The sequence below is a fragment of the Salvia splendens genome, chromosome 5 (genome assembly GCF_004379255.2).
Source record: "Salvia splendens isolate huo1 chromosome 5, SspV2, whole genome shotgun sequence".
NCBI lineage: Eukaryota > Viridiplantae > Streptophyta > Magnoliopsida > Lamiales > Lamiaceae > Salvia > Salvia splendens.
This window is the reverse complement of record NC_056036.1, coordinates 7,521,072-7,540,609: the sequence shown is the minus strand read 5'-3', so window position 1 is coordinate 7,540,609 and position 19,538 is coordinate 7,521,072. Positions and strand designations below refer to the sequence as shown.

The window sequence follows — 19,538 nt, the reverse complement described above, 5'->3', positions numbered from 1 at the left end:
TGCGCTAAACGTAGGACTATTGGGGCTTGAATCCATTTCGTAGTAATTATGTAATTGTAAGTTTCGAAAATAAAATCGAGTGAAATGAAATGTTACAAATGAACGGTATTTATAAAAAAACGAAACCGCGTGCCATCGTCCGCGACCTTCACAATGGGGCGGACGATGGCCATCGTCCGCGCTATCCTCCGCGACCGAAGTATAGGGCGCGACTATCGTCCACGCCCTATGGCGCGCACCCGCAATGGGTGCGGACGATGGATGGCGCGGACGATGCGCGCCATTGGGCGTGCTATCGTCCGCCCATTGCGGATGCCCTAAGTTGTTTAGTCCCTTGAAATGTGTGCAAAATAAGCACCTAAATATCTTACTGTAGATAATAAAATAAGATCCAAGGGTTTATAAGTTTATTGAAAATAAGCTTCTCAACCCCTAGTTATTTATTCATAATCTTATATGTACAGTGTAACCAATTTATAAAATTAATTATACTTTGGTTTATATTATTGTAGACTTGTTTCATTCCAAATTAATCTTTCTTAGATTATCTCTAAATATGATATTTTTTAATCTCTCTCTGCAATTCTCTTCCAGTCTTCCTAGCTTATAAGTCTGATGATCCAAACGTTTTGACAAATTGCAAGTGTCTTGTATAAGCTCTGGACTCTTTGAATAAACGTAGCCAAACACCCATCAATCAATTGATTAAATGGCTAAGAGTCTTTACAATCCATTTCGTTAATCATCAGTTATCTTAACTGTTCAAATACTCGCAAGTATTTGCGTCACTTTTTACCTCATATCTTATTTTGAAAAATAGAGGGAACTGCAAATTAGGTCCATTGGAAATGGTGTTTGTATAAGGTCTCTAAATTTGAAAGAATATCATCACATGTTTTTAAAAAATAAAACATTAATCGCATTTCAGGGCTTCTCAATTTGCCTTAGAATCACTTTGATACTACATAGTTGACCTAAATGAATTTGTACTAATAGTAAATACTAGTATAATATTTAACGTTTATATGTACTAATTAATTTAGAATAATTATGCCTTTAAAAGGTTCAGAGGTAAAATGAGAAATTTTTTTCCTAAAATGTGATTATTGATTAATGATTTTCCAGAACTGTGTCGTAATATTCTTTCGTGTTCAGGGATGTAAAAGGTACAATTCTTATTTTTGAAGGACTTAATTTGAAGTTAACACTGAAAAATACTCCTACTATATCATTCACAACCCACCATCCATTTTACTACTTAACAATTCATAGATTTCACTTTTTTTCATTTTATCTACTATTATATTTTCTAACTAAATATATATACAATTTTATTTAAATACAAAGTTTATTCAATTCTAAATGTTTACATAATACGAAATTCATTAAAGTTCAAATTCATATCCAAATTAAATTTAGTTAAAATGAAAAAATAGGAAAAATTGGAATAAAACAAAAAATATATATATAAAATGGCCCTAACAGGGTTTGATTCACGTCAATTGGGATGTAGAACCGCAATATTTCACATCGAAGTAACAAATAATGTTGTAATGCAATATTCACTTCTAAAATGCACTCATTCGTCCATCATTAGGAGTCCCATTTAAATTTGGTATGAGTTTTACTTTAAGAAATGTAAATGAAAGTGGGTGAAAAAAGATAGTGGAATGTGAGATCCATTTTTATATATTAGTTTTATAATAGAATGTGAGTAAAATGAGTTAGTGGGAAATGGAGTCTACCTACCTTTATACTAAAAGTGAACCGAGACTCTTAATAGTGGATGGACTAAAATGGTAAACTGAGACTCCTAATGACGGACAGACTAATAATTGTAAACAAGATCTCCTAATGGCGAACGGAGGGAGTAAATGATTATAACCATAATCAATATCATCAACTACATATATAGACGTTGATTCTATAGCATAAACAAGTAGTAAGAGATAAACACACAATAAGCAGTATTGGAAAGGGAAACACTCAACTAGTCAAGATAGGGTTGGCATTGGCAATTGTGATGATATCTGATGGGGTGCGTACCAAACAAGCCCAACAGCAATGACGGCCCATCAGCCCAAAGCCCAAGGAAGAGTATGAGTTCGGCATTACCAAGGAGTTCGGCCTCAGCCTACAGCTCGGTAAAAGCCAACCAATCAAGCTCTGCTCTCAGGTCGGCATCAAGCTAGAGTTCGGCCTCAGCCTACTGCTCGGTAAAAGCCAACCAATCAAGCTCCGCTCTCAGGTCGGCATCAAGCTCTACTCTCAGATCGGCAACCAAAGCAGTTCGGTCTCAGCATTCGACCGAACAAGGAGTTATTGGACCCATACTGGATTTCCACAACTTCCAACACACCCACTACCACGTGGTGTCAACTCAGGCCACGATCGTAGGCCATGACCTATACTACATCCACGATCTTAGGCCATGACCTACACGACATCCACGACTTAGTGGTGATGCAAGCCACGATCTTAGTTCAATGTATAAATAGAACTTAGATCAGATAGAAAAAGGTTAAGCTCTCTAGAGATAAAATACCATATAGCAAGTCTGTGTTGTAAGCTGTAATCCCAGATCAAGCAATACAATCTTGCCCTCCCTTCTTCCCGTGGACGTAGATTTACTTCAGTAAATCGAACCACGTAAATTCTCTGTGTCGTAGTCTTTATTCTCTACCAGCATTTACTAACATCAGAAATTCGCGGATTCATCACTGGCGCCGTCTGTGGGAACCCGAGAACAAAATTTGTGATAAAGCGAATTTTTGATCCATTTTTTCCACCCAAAAAATGCATACCAGATCGCAGAGTACCCGCATTCCTGCCCGTGAGAACCAGGAGGAAGCCAATCCATCCCATAGGTCTGGAAAACAGCCTAGGGATAAATCCACCACCAGTTCTCATGGCGAAGGAACAAGCCGCTCCAAAAATCGTCCCACTGAGTCTTCCCAGCAGCCTGATTTGAATGAGGCTGTCAAGCTGTTCTTGGCTGAGAAGCAGGATGAGTTCTTAGCCTTCCTGCAAAAGAGCCAAGAGCCGAAGACGAAAACGGAGGATTCTCCTTCCTCATCCAGACATGAAAGTCACTACCGCAGTAGTGCCGTGTCTTCCAGGAAGAAGAATCCTCAACCCCGACATATTCCTGTTCCTCCTCGGTACCGGAATCACAGGAGAACTCAATCTCCTCCATACCGACGAGATATCGGATTCGCCGTGTACGGAGCACTGAAGACTCCGTTCTCGGACGACATCACCCGAACTCCCCTACCACAGAACTACCGAACTCCGTCGATGACTTACGACGGGCTCGTGGACCCTCACGATTTCTTGGGGCGCTATCAATATAACATGGCGAACCAGGGTCTCAACGAGGTCCACATGTGCAAGCTGTTTCCCGAGCTGCTCATCGGGAACGCGAGAAGGTGGTTCGATAGCCTCCCCCAGGGCAGCATCAGATCTTACCGAGATCTAATGGATGCCTTCCACAGGAGGTTCTTTCAGAAAGCGGAAGCCCGAATCACTTCGGCTCAGCTGCTTTCCATTCGTCAAGGTCGCGACGAAAAAATCAGCGACTTTATGACAAGATTCCACAAGGAATGCTTGCAAGTAGACGATCTCAACGATCTGCTTGTCATCTCGGCATTCCAAAATGGAATCCTGCCCGGAGCTCTCTACAGGAAGCTCGTTGAGTGCGGTCCGCAGACAGCTCAGGAAATGTGGGACATTGCGGACCAGTACTCCCGGGCCGATGAGGCAGACCGTCGCAAACGGTCGTTAGACAGCTCATCGTCCCGAGGAGACAGGAGGAAGCCCGATCATAGCGATCAGGGACATCCTCGCCGAACTCCTTTTGGCGATCAGGGACATCCTCGCCGAACTCCTTTTGAAAGGATTCAAAGGACTCCGGTGCAAGACAGATTGGGACCCCGTCTCAATCCCGAGAAGCCGCCCGCTCAGTTCGTACCGCTGAACAAGCCGAGAGCGGAAATTTTCGAACTGCACTCTGACCTGTTCGAAAAGCCAAAGCGGATGACGAAATCAGCCGCGCGCCGACCCCAGGATAACTACTGCTCCTACCATCAAGACCACGGTCACGATACCGAGGAGTGCAGAAACTTGGCTGCAGGTATCGATGTTCTTGTGAGGGCAGGGACATTGAAGAAATACCAAAGCAAGCAGTCAAAGAAGAATAAGAAGCAGAGAGGTGCGAACTGCGCTCCTCAGGATCCGAAAAGGCAGCCGGATCCCGAAGACGATGACGAGCCGCAATATGATGGAGTAATCCTGACTATTGACGCTCTCCCTGCCGGGAAGACCAAGTCGTCCCTGAAGTCAGAGCGCAGAGGCTCCAATCGAGAGGAGCCAACGCATAAAAGGCTGAAGCAGGACGAAGTGATTACGTTCTCGGATGCTGATCCCGTCCCGGCCATCTCTCCTCACCAAGACGCCATTGTCATCCAAGCCGGAGTGGCAAACAAACTGATCCACAGGGTGTTTGTGGATACAGGAGCGTCAGTCAGCATTCTTTTTAAAGAGTGCTTCGACAAACTAGAAGTGGACCCAGCTCGGCTCAGTCCGGCTCCGCTTCCCCTGAAGAGCTTCGCCCAGGAGGACACCCGCCCTGAAGGTATTATCAGCCTTCCGATCACGGTGGGGAAAGCGCCTACTAGCTCCAGTACGATGATTGAGTTTTTCGTGGTGAAAGCTCGGTCCCCGTACAACGTCATCCTGGGAAGAGACTGGCTCAACACAGTTCGGGCCATTTGCTCCACTTATCACCTCACCATCAAGATCCCTACTAAAGGAGGGATAGCGGTCATCCGAGGTGACCAAAAGAGAGCAAAGGAATGTCTGCAAATTGCGCTTAGAAGTGCCGAGCAGTCAGATCGGCACCACCAAGCATAGCAATCACAGCAGCCGGAGTCAGAGGCAATGACCGAAGTCATACCGGAGCCGAATTCGATGACAGTTCAGCTGTACGAAGACGATCCATCCAGAACGGTTAAGATCGGTTTCGCGGGAACGCCTCTACTTCGGGAAAAAACCATCCAGCTCCTCAAGGAGTATAAAGACGTCTTTGCATGGTCTCCGTTGGACATGACCGGAGTGCCCCCCGAGGTAATCACTCATCGGTTAAATATTGATCCTTCGGTCCGGCCGATAAAACAGAAGCAAAGACTCTTTGCGGCAGAACGAAGTCAAGTCATCCATGACGAAGTCCGTCAATTATTGAAGGCGGATGTGTTATTCGAAGTGAAGTATCCTTCGTGGGTGGCCAATCCTGTCATGATCAAGAAAAAGGAAGGAGGATGGCGGATGTGCATAGATTTCACCGATCTAAATAAGCACTGTCCCAAAGATTGCTATCCCCTTCCGAACATAGATAAAAAAGTAGAAGCTCTGATAGGCTTTGAAATTTTTTGTTTTCTTGATCTATACAAAGGATACCATCAGGTTTTAATGGATGAGATTGACGCTTCAAAAACGGCCTTCATTACTGATTTCGGCATTTTCGCTTATAAAAAGATGCCATTCGGTTTAAAGAATGCCGGAGCCACTTATCAAAGGATGGTAGACAAGCTTTTTCGGCACCTGATTGGAAAGGAGGTCGAAGTGTATGTTGACGATATAGTCGTCAAGAGCAAAAGCACCTCGGAGTACGAGCACAACCTCAAGTCCACTCTCAACGTGCTCAAGAAAGCCAACCTCAAACTTAATCCCCAAAAGTGTACCTTTTTGGTAGATTCGGGAAAGTTTCTGGGTTGTTGGGTTTCAAAGGACGGACTCAAGGCAAACCCCTCAAAAGTTCAAGTCGTTCATAACATGGCAATGCCGAAGTCCATACATGACGTGCAAAGGCTAACCGGATGTCTAGCCGCACTGAATCGATTCCTTTCCCAAGCAGCCGAAAAGCAACTGCCGTTCTTCAAGGTGTTGAAAAAGGCACCAAAGTTCGAGTGGGGAGCCGAGCAGAAAAAGGCCTTTGACGAGCTCAAAAGTTATCTAGCCGAGCTTCCTATTCTCTCTGCTCCAACCGAAGCCGAAGTAATATTCTTATACTTAGCGGCATCGGATCAAACCATCAGCGCGGTGCTTGTACGAGAAGAAGGCCTAAAGCAGCTTCCCATCTATTTTACAAGCCGAGCATTAAGAGGTCCAGAAACCAGGTATCAACCTCTGGAAAAGATTGCTCTAGCATTAGTAAATGCAGCAAGGAGACTGCGGCCATACTTCTATGCTCACAAGGTATGCGTCTTAACTGATCTGCCACTTCGGCAAGTGTTGACCAAACCAGAAGCATCAGGCAGAATCGCCAAGTGGGCTATAGAGTTGGGAGAGCACACAATTGAATATCTACCTCGGAAAGCCATCAAGGGACAAGCCTTGGCAGATTTTCTTGCAGAAGCAAAGTTCGATCAAGCAATTCCTGTTATTGCCGAACAGAAGAATTCTGCCAATGCCGAACTAGCACAGCCCTTGGAATCCGAAGTAGAGCCGCCGGACTGCTGGAGCGGATTCGTAGATGGAGCTTCAAACAAGATGGGAAGTGGAGCTGGTATTTTACTTGTCGCTCCCGACGGACACGAGGTAACCTACTCACTTCGTTTCCTATTCCCCACTACTAATAATGAAGCCGAGTACGAAGCCCTCCTGGCCGGACTCCAGTTAGCGCAAAGTCTGCTCGTCAAATCTCTCAAAGTCCATTGTGATTCACAAGTCATAGTAAATCACATGTTGGGTACAAGTGAAGCTCGTGACGAGAGAATGAAGAAGTATTTGGACAAAGCGCAAAGCATCAGCCGAAGTTTCTCCTATTTTCGGATAATCCGCATTCCCAGAGCGGAAAATAGCCGAGCAGATGCCTTAAGTAAGTTGGCCTCAGATCCGAGCTCATAAGCGGAAGAATTAATGCATCGAAGCATTGATGAAGCCGAGGTACATTCAGTATCCAGCTCGCCGAACTGGATGACGCCGATCTTGCAGTATCTGGATCAAGGACAATTGCCCGAGGATAAGAGAGAAGCTCGGAAGATCACGTGCCGAGCACTTCGGTACGAACTTCATGAAGGAGTCCTCTTTAGAAAGTCTTACCTCCAGCCGTTATTGCGGTGCGTAGGACCAGAAGAGACGGACTACATCCTCAGAGAAGTTCATGAAGGATCGTGCGGTAGCCACATCGGAGCCAGAGCTTTAGCTAAAAAAGTTCTGAGATGGGGATATTATTGGCCAACCATGGTACAAGAGGCAGTGCAGCTCGTCAAGAAGTGTACGAAGTGCCAAATTCATGCAAATGTCCCAAGGATGCCGCAGACCGATCTATACACTATGCAAAGCCCTTGGCCTTTCATGCAATGGGGCATAGACATAGTGGGACCACTTCCTCAAGCTCCTCGGCAAATGAAATTCCTTATCGTTGCCGTGGACTACTTCACGAAGTGGGTGGAGGCTGAACCATTAGCTACGATAACGAGCTCAAAGGCATTGGACTTCGTCTGGAAGAACATAGTGTGCCGATTTGGCATACCCCACATCCTCATCTCGGATAATGGGACTCAGTTCACCGACAAGACGTTCAAGAATTGGTGCCAAGAGCTGAACATTCAACAGCGGTTCACTTCGGTCTCCCATCCCCAAGCAAACGGACAAACGGAAGTAACGAACCGGATTCTGGTGAAAGGGTTAAAAGCTCGGTTAGAACAAGCCAAAGGACAATGGGTAGAAAATCTCCCTCAAGTCCTATGGTCCTACCGAACTACACCCAAAACCTCCAACGGTGAAACTCCGTATAGTCTGGTGTACGGCACTGAAGCCGTAATTCCAGTGGAGATCGGCGTACCCAGTCCCCGAACTCTAAATTTCTCCTCAGAAATGAATGACGACGGACTGAGAGCAGAACTAGATCTCGCCGAAGAAAGAAGAGAATTGGTGTGCATAAAAGCAGCCAAGTATAAGGAGCAAGTAGCCCGGTATTATAACCAAAGGGTGAAAAAGCTTCAATTTCAAGTGGGAGATCTCGTCTTGAGAAACAACGAAGTAAGCCGAGCAGAAAAGCTGGGCAAACTCGAACCCACATGGGAGGGTCCATATCGGGTGTCAGAAGTCCTCGGCAAAGGGTCTTATAAATTGACTCACATGTCAGGAGAACAAGTACCCCGAACATGGCACGTCTCCAACCTCAAGAAGTTCCACTTGTAAGAGACAAAAGTCCGGTCAGTCCGTCTCGTGTCTAGTTCGGTCATAGGGGTATATGTTTTTATTTGTTTGTTTCTTGCTTGTACCTTTTACTTGTCGTTTTTTAAAAAAAAGGGTTTAAAGTTTTTTTCCTTCGTCTTTTTCATTTTTTCTCTATGTGTTTTGTCTCTATGTGCTTGTCGTCTCTTACAAATGGTACCAAGGTATATCGTTCTTTAAAGACTGACCCCCTTTTTAGATCGATTATTAAAGACTATTGTGAGTCCAAGCTTCTAAGGAGGATATAAGACCACAATTCAGCTTAACAAGCAGTCCGTCTGAAACGAACTGCAATAAGCCAACGATTGTGAGTCCAAGCTTCCAAGGAGGATACAAGACCGCAATTCAGCTTAACAAGCACTTCGTCTGAAACGAACTGCAATAAGCCAACGATTGTGAGTCCAAGCTTCTCAGGAAGATACAAGACCACAATTCGGCTTAAGAAATAAGCACTTCGTCTGAAACGAACTGCAATAAGGGAAAGTCCGATCCACGCGATAAACCTCGCCGAATTAGGACGACCAAGCTCGGTCAAAGAAGTTTACCTCATAAGACCGGGGACGACCATGTCTAGTCAAAGAGGTTTACTGCATAAGACCACTTCGGTTAACTGGGAAAGTCCGATCCACGCGATAAAACTCGCCGAATTAGGACAAGGGAAAGTTCGATCCCGGCGACAAAAATCGCCAAATTAGAACACAAACCAAGTCCGGTCAAAGATGTTTATTTCATCAGACCAAAGACGAGTCCGGTCAAAGATGTTTATTTCATCAGACCAAAGACGAGTCCGGTCAAAGATGTTTATTTCATCAGACCAAGGACCAAGTCCGGTCAAAGAAGTTTACTTCATAAGACCAAGGACCAAGTCCGGTCAAAGAAGTTTACTTCATAAGACCGAGGACAAGTACGATGAAATTTTTTCGCTAAGCTGTAAATACAGTGTTAGAAGCGAAAACAAAATTTCATTTTTCAAATCTTGTTCGGCATACAACTCAGCTACCCTACAAAATGGCGTTACGCTATTACAAAGGACTACTCTACTGTCCAGGGTTGCTGAAGTTAAGCCACCTATCTGCAAAATCCTCTGGAAGCCGAGTTCGGTTGTTCCGAGCAGATGAAGAATAAGCAGGTCGACGAGATGCTATCCTCGACCCAACACCTCTTCCGCGAGCCCCAGAAGCTCTAACCCCTCGGCGATGAAGAGTCTCTGCAATAAGCATCTGCTGATCTTGCTCGCTCATAGTCACAACTCCTCGGCGAATTTCAGTCCGTCCCTGTCTTGACGATTCCGGTCGCTCCTGAGCCCGTTCTCGTCTTGACGTTTCCGGCTGTTCCGGAGTTCGTTGTTGACTTGGAGTAGGATTTTGAACAAGGGAACCAGAGGCTTGATCTGGAGTGCGAGCATCTGTTGGCGGGAAATGCCTAAGGAATCTCTCGATTGCGGGACGCCGGGAAAGAATGATGTCGTACCGAGAAGCCCAGCGCCGTAATGATTTCACAACTTGTTGGCAAGCCGAGCTCTCCAGCGCATTGTTCCTCCGGAGTACATGATATTCCTCCCACAGTTCGTCAACTCGACTCTGAACATCTGATATGGTCACTCCCCCGCGCACACGGATGTAATCCTCGTACGCAGTCCTCTCAGCAATGGTCGTATTCAGCTCGGCCTCCAGATCCTTCTTATCGGACTCTAAGTCCTTATTATCGGCCTCCAGCTTCACTAAACGAGCCAGAAGCTCGTCATTCTTCGTCTGATCGGCTATAGCTCTTTTCTCAGCTTCGTCTAAAGCCGAAGAGTACAGCCGTTTCCAGTGAAGTATCTCCATCTCCTTGAGTACAAAGCAGCTATATTAGTTCGGCAGATGTACCGAGCAGATAGTAAAATACAACAGGAATAAAGGCGGGTACGAAAAGCTATACGAAGACAAGTGTAGAGAATTTTTCATTCACAAGGAAAATTTTTTACACTAGGAGGGCTTCAAGGCCATTTTACAAGGAAGAAACTAGACTAAGAAAAGGGAGACGAAATCATACTCCGCCAGCTTCGTCTCCGGATCCTCGGTCTGGTTCAGCTTCTTTCTCCTGAGCTACCTCAGCCTCGGCCTCGCATCCTGCCGGCCTCGCCTCCGCCTCCTGATCGGCTTCCTTCTCCGGATGCCCGGCCCGCTCGACTTCGGCCTCCTCCTCCAGCGGCTCGGCCTCACCCTCTCCGTTGTAAGTCGAAGCGGGTGAAACGGGTCCCACGGAGGCAAAGATAGCCTCTAGGTTCTCGTCCCGATCAGCTCGACAACTCCGGACTCGGTCTGCAGAAAGCAGGACCGAGGATGAAGCGAGCTCCTCAAGGAGCGGCAGATTCTGAAGCCGAGCTGCTATCTCTCGGCTGTACAGAGGCAGCACGACGTCGGCCCCCTGCTCGCCCTTATCGGTAATTAGCCTTACCAGACTACCGACAAAGGCCGAGAACTGGCTGCTCAAAAAGAGTTTCTCCGTGTAAACACGGAGAGCCTCCCCCTGGGCAGCCACGGCGGCAGCCTCCTTCTGAGCCTCCCGGTGCTTCGTCTGCTCTTGCAGGATGATGAGCTGGTTTTTGGCTGACCGGGCTTCATCCTGAGCCGAGATCCTAGCAGCTCGGGCCCTCTCAAATTTGGCCTCAGCCTGTTCGGCCAGACTACGAGCAAGATGCATCTTCTTCTGCATCTCCTCGTAGTCGTGGGATGCTTTGGAGAGCTCCACGGAGACGAGCTTGGCTCTCTGAAGATGAACAAGGAAAAAACTCAACAGAATGGCCATCAAAAAATGTGGAAAAGAAGCCAAGTCAGAAAGCTTACCTCCACAAAATTCGTCGGCCATTGAAAAGGCTCAGGGACGTGTTCCGGGATGTCTGCAACCACCTCGGAGATGACCAGGTCTTCCCCCGGCACTCTTGGGGACTCATGAAATTTCCCCTTCCCTTTAGCCGAACACGACTCCGGCACTTTCGGATCCGAAGAAGAGGTTTTTTGCCTCTTCGGATTCTTCTCGGCTTCAGACGCCGAGCGAGGGGCTCTCTGCCTCTCCGGCTCCACGAGCTCGGAGGACTTTCGGATAGCCTTATTCAGCATGTACACTGCCAAAAAGCAAGAAAGCAAGGTTAGTTTTCTTCGTTAAAGCAGTAGAGCATAAAGATAAAGAGAAATCCTCACCCTCGGCCTCTTCGTCCGAAGACGAGATGTCGAACACGACGTCGCCCTTGACGAGCTCAGACTCCGTGTATTGTTTCCTAACTATGGGAATCTTGTTGAGCTCGCCATCGAGCTCGTCCAACGGTTCAGGCCGAGGATGACGGATAACGGACTTCGGCCCTCTCCAGGGAAAACTAGGAGCCGCGGTCCTATCATAGTAGAAGAAGCGGTTTTGCCACTTCGGCCACTTCGTTTTACAAAAGGCCCTAAAGGGCTGTACAGGGATCAAGTAAAACCAAGACCCCTTCCTCTTAAATTGAAAGAATTTAAGGATCGCCTTCAAAGACAAATCCCTTCCTAACCTACGGAGTTCGGCAGCGAAGGCCGACAAGTGCCTCCAAGAGTTCGGAGTCACCTGGCCTAAAGGAAGCTGAAAAAAATCTAGTAAATCTATAAAGGCAGAAGGGAGGGGGAAACGAAGCCCGCATTCTAAGCAGGCCTCGTACACGGTGGCGTAGCCCTCCGGCGGGGAGTCAGCCCTATGATCACCGTCAGGTACCACCGCCTTCCCCCCAGGAAAAAAGTATTTTTCGGGTAGGGATATCACAGTATCCTTACTCAAAATACTATGGAAATACTCTACGGTCTTCTCCCCGGACTCTTTCCGGCCAGAAGACCCCTTACCGCCTCTCCTAACGCTACCCGACTCCGAAGAAGAAGAAGAAGACATTTTTCTTACTTTTTGAAGGTGAAGAAAGTCTGAAGAAATTCTTGAAAGCGGAGAGAGAATTTTCGCAAAAAAGAGAGAGTGCAGAAGAAGCAGTCGCAAAAGTGCTTCAATGATGAAGAAAGGAGGTATTTATCAGATTCGGCGAAGATTTCAAAATCGTCGCACCGTTTCGAATCCCACCTTTTCAGGATTCAACGGCCGGATTTTACTGTCGCATTTAATGCAAGGCACGTCCCCTGACATCAGCCTCCCCCTTGCCTTTATCCAGAATGCCGAAGTGACTCACTTTGCCGAAGTGATTCACTTCGCCCTTCGGGGGGGGTAGTGATGGGGTGCGTACCAAACAAGCCCAACAGCAATGACGGCCCATCAGCCCAAAGCCCAAGGAAGAGTATGAGTTCGGCATTACCAAGGAGTTCGGCCTCAGCCTACAGCTCGGTAAAAGCCAACCAATCAAGCTCTGCTCTCAGGTCGGCATCAAGCTAGAGTTCGGCCTCAGCCTACTGCTCGGTAAAAGCCAACCAATCAAGCTCCGCTCTCAGGTCGGCATCAAGCTCTACTCTCAGATCGGCAACCAAAGCAGTTCGGTCTCAGCATTCGACCGAACAAGGAGTTATTGGACCCATACTGGATTTCCACAACTTCCAACACACCCACTACCACGTGGTGTCAACTCAGGCCACGATCGTAGGCCATGACCTACACTACATCCACGATCTTAGGCCATGACCTACACGACATCCACGACTTAGTGGTGATGCAAGCCACGATCTTAGTTCAATGTATAAATAGAACTTAGATCAGATAGAAAAAGGTTAAGCTCTCTAGAGATAAAATACCATATAGCAAGTCTGTGTTGTAAGCTGTAATCCCAGATCAAGCAATACAATCTTGCCCTCCCTTCTTCCCGTGGACGTAGATTTACTTCAGTAAATCGAACCACGTAAATTCTCTGTGTCGTAGTCTTTATTCTCTACCAGCATTTACTAACATCAGAAATTCGCGGATTCATCAATATCAATGTTGTGTATATTGTGTAGCAGAGCAAGAAGTTATTGCCATAGTGCATTAGCAACTGCGCTCACCAAATTACAACCAGTGTTACAACGGTTGCACTCGAGGTTGTGTCTGCTTTCACAACCGCCACGTCTTCGTCCTCGTCCTCGTCCTCGTCCTATTGCAACCTCAGCTGCTCCATTCATAAATGTACCAATGTTGGCATTTGGCAATGGTTTGTTTTTTTTATCCACGTTCTTTATTTTCTAGAAAAGTTTGTTATTTGAAGAAATTATTTAGTTAATTTGTGACATGCGTGTTTAATTATGTGTAATGACTGATTTGGCAACATTTAATTTGTAGATGAAAAAAAGTTGGAGAGTTGCTTGGATGACTGTTCGAAGGTTCAATGCAAGGCATAAGCATTGGTGCCCGAAACGATGACAGAGAGATGAATAATAAGCACAAAATGTGGATTCAATTGATGATTTTATTTGACAATAATATTGACTTCATTGTTAAATTTGCCATGTTGTTTCTATATGAATGAAAAAAAAATCCTAACCTTAGTCTGATACGAGCCTATCTCCTAAAATATTCTCATATCTTATTATTTAGTTAGTTGTTGATTTATCATATCTTTTCATATTTATTAGGATTATTTTCTTGTTCTGTATCCGACATTGTTCTTCAGTTCGATCATTCAAGAAATAAAATATTTTCTCTCACTCTTCTTATTTTCAACGTGCACAGACGCACAAACCCTAATTTTCGACGCCGGATTGATCGACGAGCAAAAGTTCCCGCGACGTTCGACGCGGAGTCTACCGTTGAGGAAATTCATTGAAGCTCACATATGGCGGTTGTTAATATGCTGCTGGCGGTGGCTGATGGTGGTTGTAATGTTGATATCCGGGCTGCTCACGTTCGTCCATCGCGTCCAACTTCCTGTTTATTCTGTTGCAGGCAGCCATTATCTGGTCACATAGATAAGATATATAGATTTCTTCGTTGGTATGACAAGCCATGAGTACGAAGATGAAAACACCAATTGTTAAGGGATAATTTCCCTTAACAAGATTCCAGCGTCGCGATCAAACCTAGAACAATACCGAATTGATATAAAAACGTAAAAATAAAATAGGATGATTGTATTTCTGATTGGTTGAGAATGGATACAAATACTCTAAATAAGACTAGCCTAATTTAATGAGCAAGAAAATTGAGATCCTAATAATATATGAAAAAGATATGCTAAATCAATACTAAACTAAATAAAAGATATGTGGGGATATTCCTAGTGATATACTCATATCATAGTCCCTCACCGAATCTAATTTTTCCACATTGACTCCTCATAAATTAACCAACTTTATTTTTCCACTCTTAGATAAACCAAGTTGATCAAACACTAAACTCAGATATATTTTCATTAAAACTAATACTCCATCCATCCACTAAAGATGACCCACTTTCCTTTTTTATTTGTCTCATCCAAGATGACTCATTACTAAATTTGTAAATCTCTTTATCTCTCTTTTATTCTCTCTCTTACTTTACTCTCTTCACTTAACACACAAAATAAAGTAGCATAAAATCCCGTGTCACCCAAGGAGAGGTCATCTTCCTTGCGACAGAGGGAGTAAAACTTTTTATGAAAATAAAATATATTTTTTCACAATTTATAATTACGTTTTCGTATATTTTTTATAACACCAATGTAAACAGTATATAACAAATAAAACTTTTATTTAAAGATTCTTTTCTCAATTTATAAATATATTTTCTTAATATTTTTCATAAAATAAAAAACATGGTCCTGTTTTCACTAAAAACCATATTTGAGTAAGTTTTATTTACATTCAATTAAAGAATATTTTACGAATAAAATATCAGAATTTTATCTTCAAGATATTTTATTTTCAAGTAAATATTTCTATTCTCTTACTAAATCATTAGTTGATTAAATAAAAAAAGGAATTTGTATTTAAATAAAATGGACTTGGTATAATATTGAGCATAAGTAATCAGAAAATGACTTTAATCCATTCTTACGTAGCTCAGAATTTTCTTAACGCTACAAAATTCTTAAATGAATTGGACAAAATAAAAAATGTGAAAAAATTGGATAAAATAATGAATGATAAAAAGTGGAGATGCGGGGGATCGAACCCCGTGCCTCTCGCATGCAAAGCGAGCGCTCTACCATTTGAGCTACATCCCCGTTTTGGTTAATCCATATATTTCTATCTCTACTATATACGAATTACAATATACTACAAGAAAAAGAACGGCTAGAGACGCTTTTTTACTCAATTAGAGACAATTTTTTTATGTTTCTAAATATATCACCGACGCTTTAAAAAGCGTCTTTACTAGTGTTGTGCCAAATAAAAATAAAGACGCAAATAGTGAGCGTCGGTGAATTGATTTGGGATGCTTTTAATAAGCGTCCCTAAATGCAAATTAGGGACACTATCAAAAAGCGTCCCTAAATGTTTAGAGACAATGAGACAATTACCAAACTCTTTAAATGAAGAACAGCACAATACAATTTCATTGGCTCTATAAATTGTAACATACACATTTCAAATACAAATAAAGCTACATAACAAAATCTATCATTAAGTCTGCAAGTATTCAACTTTACAAACCAACCAAATATATTCATACATCGAAAACACAGAGCCCTATAACCAAGACTCGACCTTTGCCTCATACAGATCGCAAACTAACACTAAATTAACTAACATTAGTGTTAACAGATAGTTACAAAAAAAAAAAAATCTTTCATAGCAACAAAACTAACTGGGTAACAACCACCTGAGGTGATGATAACCACCAGATGGTCATCCAAGATGCCAATTAACATTCTTCTGTATTAGTGTGTACTCTTGCTCGATACCATACCTATCAAAAGGAGAAAGAAAACATTAGAATGAGCATGCTATACAAAAATGTACTTTGCACCAACATAGAATTGAACTGCTGATATGTTACCATGGTTCTTCAGCAGCAACAGCTTCAGAGTTGTTGTCTTGTATCTGTTATTTGTAGGGATTGGTGCATCGCACATGACCTACAATAAAAAAGAAGTCTCATTGTGAAAAAACTATAAGTGCATAATGCAGAATTTCATACTGCATGTTCGTAAGTAATGGGAAAAATTGATCATGTTTAGAGTTACAAGCTTGGATTGAGAAACAAGAGTCACGTCTGAAAAAGGAAAACGACCCACCTCGTCTATAACAAATGTTCTTTATTACTTGATCCTCTTCATCTTGGTCAAGCTCCAATCTCTTGTTTCATGCACATTGTAGTTTGTTGGAGAAAAAAGCCTACAAGAATACAATTCAAGATGAAGTAACCCAACAAGTCCAACAAGCAGCAGAATTGCTTCTGTTTTTCATACAAAACGATCTGTTCTAAGTGAGTGAAGTAGCACCTTGCTAGGCAGGAAAATAAGATGCTTGCTTTTCCACACACTGTTAATGATATCTTTGTCAGTCTTTTCCTCGAGAGTTTTCTGTAGCACACGAGAGAGAAAAAAAGAAAGATTTTCTTTATATTAATCAAGTCAATAAATATAGAGGTAATAGAGTCTGCTAAGTTCTTAAAATTAAGCAATCATTCATTTTATTAAGCTTGGAGATTCCAAAATAAAGGTCTGCTAAGTTATAGGAACAAGTAAAGCAAGCATTCATTTTGTTAAGCTTGGAGATTCCAAAATAAAAAAAATATTTAAACCCCCTTATAGAATCCACATCAACTTAATCACCTCGAAAAAAAACCTTGTACTTTCCGTAGGAATCTAATGACAATTCGGTACTTACTTTCTTAATGGATATGATTTTTTAATAAGAAATCATTTTACAGAGCCAACATTATCGATTTTCGCATTCAACTCAAATCACTTCAACAAAGCTTGCTCATTACCAACAGTACACTCGATCAAGCTCATCATAGACGGAATTTAACAATTAACAAGCTCATCGACAAATTAACAAGAGGAAACGAAAACTGAACTATGTATAATTCCAATTCAGAATCAGATTTATCCTATTTTTTTCTTCAACACTCTCAAACTGAGCAAGAGTCATTGCTCATAGCTTCAAGATTTCGGAAACCCTAACAATCCCCTCCAAAAACGCTAAATACTAATTAGTCCAACAAATTTCAGTTCTACAACACTTTCGCTCAGCAAGTTTAACTACACATTGTCATCCTAAATCCTTCGAAATCAATTTATTAATTTATTTTTTAAGCATGATTTAATTAATTCATAAATTATATCACAATTTATCAAGATGTTAGCATCTCCATCAACTAACATTCTCAAATCAACATCTAATAAGAAAAAAACCAGACTACGCGCTAAATATACAGTTTGGAAGGGAACGAACCATGCTATCTTCGACCTCATCCGGCGCGGCGGAGCTCGAGCCAAACCGAGATCTTTGCATCGCTTTGTAGGCTTGAATTTTCCCCATTTTCGTGATAGTAAATTCTGTTAGAATAAAGAAAAGATTTTATTAGAATAGGAAAGAATAAATTAAGGATCAATTCCCTACATCAAGGGATTGACCGAATTATATTGTATAGAATAGTGATCTCCTTACCATGATTGGGGACCTTCCTTGTACATGTTCTGTATCCCTATTTAAAGGGAACGATTACAGTAGTGAGAATCATTCAAGCCTTCACCAAATATCTCTTCTTCTTAGTCATTTAACAAATTCTACAATTTTATCCAGTAATAATCGAGAAATTTTTTGAAGCGAGAGGCATGAAACAAGAGAATCTCAATAATTAAATTTATTCCATTGATTTATGGAGAATTATTGAAGATAGCAAATAGGGAGAGTTATAGAATTACCGGCGAATCATTCCACAAAACGAAATTCCATGAAATTTCTATCGATTTCTCGGCGAAGCCAAGCAGAGGGAAATCGAGTGGATTGCTACCGAGAAAATCAGAGATTCTCCGATGAGAGCGGCGGAGGGGAGCCGCCGTGAGAGGGGACGTTCTCCAATTGGGCAGCCGGAGCAGAAAATACGAAAATTGAGTGGATTACGGTAATTGGAGATAAGCTGAAGAATTATTAGAGATGCGGTTTTGTTTAGTGATGAATGTTTAGTACATTTATTTTTGGCCTTTCTACTTAGAGGCGCATATAATGCGTCCTTAATCAAAAGGTTTAGAGACACATTAATTTAATGTCCTTAATTAAAATGTTTAGAGACGCATTTATTTAATATGTCTCTAATTTAAGTACGCATTTTTTCGTCCCAAATTTTGACTCTCCAACTAATTGCGTCTTTAATTTAGTGTCCTTATAGAAAATTTTGTTGTAGTGTCAAAAATAGCCTGCAACACCTTCTATTACGTGTGTGGCAAAAGGCCCCTCCAACACAATCCACATAGCTGTAATTTTTTTATTTTTTTATATGATCAATGATAGGAATGTAGACTGACATACTTCATTCGTCCCATTACAGTTATACTGTATTATATTAACTCACTATATTAGGGAACTAGCTACAATTTTAAAAATGACTCATTGTAATCTATTTTTAAAATTAGAAATAAATTTGGACAAATGAAATCAAAATTTTATGTACTCCTATTAATATAAGAAACAAAAAGAGTACTTCTATATATTCAAATTTTATGTACTCCCTATCCTATCGTGGCCAATCCGACATTAAGAAATTTAATCAGTTTGAGGGAATCTAGAACGCAATAATTGAAAAGTACAATTACAAATTCATAATTTTTAAAAATAAAATAAAATCTAAGGTAATTTTTAAAAAATCTCAAATTTGGAATCATAAATTACATAACCCTTCCTGAAATTAGATTTTAGGGTGGCCGGTACTGGTAGGGCAGTTGAACACGAATTTATTACAAACAATATATTATCTATACATTAAATTCTGAATATATATAAAAATATAATATGAGAAACATAAATTAGGAAATAAATCATTAAGGTCTAGGGAAAGGTTCCATTACTCCCCCTTAAAAATAACAGCAAATCATTGTACCACAAAATAATGAAGAGATATAAAAGGGCCTAGACGTCGGCAAATGCATACATGCATGCAAATCGACAAAAGTCACAAAACCATATTAATTGCAAAACACTTGCATGATAAAATTAATTAATTCGATCGACTCGTCAAATTCATTTAAGTAGTATCTTTTATTTTGATAAAGATTCAAATCTACTATCATATTGTACGATAATGATGATATTGATCGGTACCGGTAGTGTATATATCCGTGGAGTTTGTTTAATTGGGATATCAATTCGGTCTTTATAGGTAGTTGCTACTCCACATATTTATTGTTATATACTTAGATACTTTTCGTTTTACTTCACAATAAAATAAATATACGAATATCTATT

At 42.1% G+C, this 19,538-nt stretch overlaps 1 long non-coding RNA gene and 1 other non-coding gene across 5 annotated transcripts; both read right to left on the bottom strand.

Annotated features, from left to right (window-relative positions):
- Positions 1–15,276: 15,276 nt before the first annotated feature.
- On the bottom strand, positions 15,277–15,349 carry TRNAA-UGC. The gene has a single exon. It is a non-coding gene; the product is annotated as a tRNA-Ala (tRNA).
- A 369-nt stretch (positions 15,350–15,718) lies between these two features.
- LOC121805999 lies at positions 15,719–18,282 on the bottom strand. 4 transcript variants are annotated; one of them, XR_006051565.1, is made up of 7 exons: positions 18,002–18,282; positions 17,745–17,863; positions 17,529–17,632; positions 16,571–16,651; positions 16,364–16,463; positions 16,126–16,204; positions 15,719–16,035 (listed from the first exon to the last, which is right to left on the bottom strand). It is a non-coding gene; the product is annotated as an uncharacterized LOC121805999 (long non-coding RNA). The 4 variants fall into 4 exon arrangements; XR_006051566.1 differs by having other exon boundaries at positions 17,745–17,823; XR_006051564.1 differs by having other exon boundaries at positions 17,745–17,781; positions 18,002–18,281.
- Positions 18,283–19,538: the final 1,256 nt, after the last annotated feature.